Source organism: Etheostoma cragini, chromosome 14 (assembly GCF_013103735.1).
Source record: "Etheostoma cragini isolate CJK2018 chromosome 14, CSU_Ecrag_1.0, whole genome shotgun sequence".
In the NCBI taxonomy this organism is placed as follows: domain Eukaryota; kingdom Metazoa; phylum Chordata; class Actinopteri; order Perciformes; family Percidae; genus Etheostoma; species Etheostoma cragini.
In genome coordinates, this window is record NC_048420.1 from 389,460 (window position 1) to 393,124 (window position 3,665).

Here is a 3,665-nt window from a genome sequence, read left to right on the forward strand (position 1 = left end):
GATCTGGGCCTGGGATCCACTCCGCCTCCAGAACTGAGCCGTGTGTGAGCTCATCTGGCCATAACAAAATAAAGTCAATTGAAGCAAAGGAAAGTCTGAGAGTTCTTACTCTTCTAACATTGTTTGATCGTTTTTTGAAAGTCCTCCATGTCTGAAAGCATACATGAACATGAATCCAACATATTATTAGTAGAGATGAATCGGCCTGGTCATGAAAACCAAAAACTTTCAATTAACACAACATTTATAATAGGCTTACTTTAGGTAAGGTAGCCACTGTGGCAATCATCCACTGATAGAGTTAAGCTAAAGGATATGATTTATAAATAATAACATAACCAATTTGAACCATCTGGTCCACTTTAATATTCAACTAAATGTTATAAAATATGTACTAGGGGGTAGAGAGGTCCTGATATCGATACCAGTATTGAATTTATGCATTGATCTGATACCACGTAATAAAGCCGTGAAGAAAATCTACATTAAAGCACTTTATTTCTGTTCTTTATCAGTTATAACTGACTGTCATACTGGATGAAAAAAGGAAGTCCTGGGGTATTCATTGTTTGTGTTTAACCTGAGCCAGACTGACAACAAATATGGAAATCTTATCATCATACAGAGATGGTAGTATACAGCTATACAGTTAGACATCATATCTAATCAAGTCAAGTGGCAGCACGCCTTATTGTCGCTCTGAGATATTGTTTGAGTGATTGAGTTTATAGACATTGTCATCACTCTTATGAATTGAACACTCAGTTTAAATTCATATTGAACCCTGTAATGATGGTTCTGGGGTTTATGGGATTGATTAACTGATCAAAATATTGGATGCAAGCCGTAACAATTTTCTGAGAATTTATGCAGAATGCACATGTCTAATGCAATGTACAGTAGATACATTCCCATCTATTTAGAGTGAATATGGTATTGATGACGTAAACAATAATAACTAACTCCAGTGAAATGATTAGAAAGTTGAGGACTAGATTGGGACAGTATTCAAGCTGATTCTGGTTTCCAACTTTGCCCCGGGTGTGTCTGGTAAACACAGACGGAGACTAACTTACTTTAAATGTGAAGAACTATAGACCAATAACAGGCTTCAGTGAACTGACATTATGAGTAATACGACTTCCAGTTCTCAAAGACGCACACACACAATCTCAGCTGATTATCCTCCAGACAGCTAGTCTCTTTTTCTTTTCTCCCACTTTTTTCTCTCGCGGTGTGAGGCGCGTGTCCGCGCTCTTCTCCGACATGGCGACCTCTTGTACAAAACTAAAGTAACGAGCCAATTTTGTAAAATGTAAGGAGCAGAAAGTACCGATATTTGTGTTAAAATGTAAGAAGTAGAAGTAAAAAGTTGCCACAAAAATGAATAGTAAAGTAGAGTAAAAATATCTTAAAGTTCTACTTGAGTACAGTAACGAAGTATTTGTACTTCGTTACTTCCCATCTTTGGTCCAGCCATAGTACCATCCTGCATTAACCATTGTTGGTTGACCTTCTCTGGGTTGGATTCAACTTTGGAACGCATTGTTTATCCGCGGTGATCATTGTATACAGCTTGGCTTCCTGCACCACTGGAGGTTGCTGCGGAGGGGGGGGGGGGGGGCTGGTGGAGCTGGTGGAGGAGTCATTCTACTCCAAAAAGAGGATCCTGAGTTCCTGAGACAAGCAGTACGACATTCCCATCATCCTCGGCCTGATCTGAGAGACATGTTTGAGACAGTAGACATCAAGAAGGACTCCTGGCCAATGGGCTGGGGAACTTCTTCATTCATGTCTGTTTAGTCATTCATATTTAATCCTTTATTTTCTTTCCAGAATCCATATTTGAGCACACACGTACATGTAGATTCATTTAACTAAGATTAAAAATAGAAACTGGATCTGTGAATTCTTACAGAATCACAACTGAATTCATATCTTGCTAATAATAATCATAATAATCATATATGTTAGGTTTCAGGCCTGTTGGCAGACATCCATTTAAAAGGTAGCCACTTCCATATAAAGACGTGTCCTCCATGTCCACTGTAGTCCCTCAGCGTCTCTCTAGTATAGTAACATGTGTCTGGTCCAGGGAGCTTTGCATAAAAAATGGTTGTCATTTGCAAGGCTACTTTTACTTTTATACTTTAAGTACATTTCCAGGCTTGTAGTTTGTTACTTTTACTTGAGTAAAGAAGTTTAAACAGTACTTTTACTAAAAATCTATTAGCACAAATCTCTTAAACCAGGGGTCTCACTGTTTTTTAAGCCCCCTATGTTAAAATACAGGGGCACAAGTTTACACCCCCCCGTATGTTAAATTCCTGGCAGGCGCATTATTATTATTAAAGGCCAGTTATTTCATGGATCCAGGATTTGTATTGAGAGATGATCTTATGGAAAGTTCGCCACTGTATCTGTGGACGGCAGCCTTATAGTGACTACATACCTACAGGCCAGTAAGCCAATCACCAGTGGGAATTTATATTTGATAATAATAAAAATAATAATAATATGTTGGATTCATAATAAGACTTTTTCATTCTTGAAAAAAACTTCAAAAATGGCCCCCCTTGCACTAACTCTGAGGACCCCCTAAGGGTCCCAGCCAGTGAGTCTGAATGCGATGTATCACAGTGTCCAGCAGGGGGCAACAGAGTATCAGCACTTATTTATACATTCATTCTTAATTTTGTTTAAAGTTATCTCTGCACTTGTGCCTCCTAGAAAGGAGGGGGGGGGGCTAGGCCCACTCACTGGTGATTAAGGTTCTGGTGATGAGTCACGGAGGAGGGGGTTTGAAGGGGTGGGTGGGACAGAAATGGAGAGGAAGAAGGAGAGCAGAGAGGGGGGGGGTGCTCTGTGTTCTGCTGCCAGGTCTCTGCCTGGCCCCGCATCTCAGCTAACACCCATTCCCAACATGCAGTACTCTGCATGGGGGGGGGGGGGGTCCATGCCAACATCTTCCAGATACTCTTAAATAAATATCTTTAATATGAGGTGTGGGGGATCATAGGAATATATATGTATATATGATAAGCCAGGGAGGACGAGTTATGAAGAGTTCTGACCCAAAACGTCATCAAAAAAAAATTGAGAAAGTAAATAAAAAACCTTTTATTTCATTTAGCAAGACATTCAAAAGTTCACCGAGGTCAAGGTCTCAGCAAGCTCAAGCCGACTTGGATGTTTGTTTGTTTTTATGACTTTTTCGGTTATCAAAATGAACTTTATTCCCTTCCATGAGCACCAGTGGTGGATTTTTGTTTGATGATGTGACTTTGAGACCTGTTGATCTTTGGTCTCAGTTTGGAAGGTTAAACCCCTCCATATCACATTATTACAACAGATGGTTTATCGTATATTTTAATCTCAAAACTCAACTTTAGAGACATGGTTTGACTTTATCAATCCATCCACAGCACAGTTCATAGCCTGCTTCCCCTTTCTGATTTGACTTTTTATGTCACATATGTGGTTCTGTGAGTCTTTGAGCCCTGTGACCAACATCTGTGGAAATCTTTTTTTTTCACTTCTTATTTATATAATTTGTGCGGTTGACATCACTCAAGCTGAACCGTGCATGTCTTAGCAGCAGCAGCTGAGAGTTAGTGTTGATCAGCCAGCTAAGCTGCACGGGGGTGGCTGACTCAGTCTCCTTA

At 39.9% G+C, this 3,665-nt stretch overlaps 1 long non-coding RNA gene across 1 annotated transcript in view; it reads left to right on the plus strand.

Moving 5' to 3' along the window:
- The window catches only part of LOC117956701, a 28,507-nt gene that overhangs the window by 8,048 nt on the left and 16,794 nt on the right, over positions 1–3,665 (plus strand). Inside the window, exon 3 of the long non-coding RNA XR_004659340.1 lies at positions 3,020–3,029. This is a non-coding gene — a long non-coding RNA (uncharacterized LOC117956701). The remainder of the gene's footprint in view (positions 1–3,019; positions 3,030–3,665) is intronic.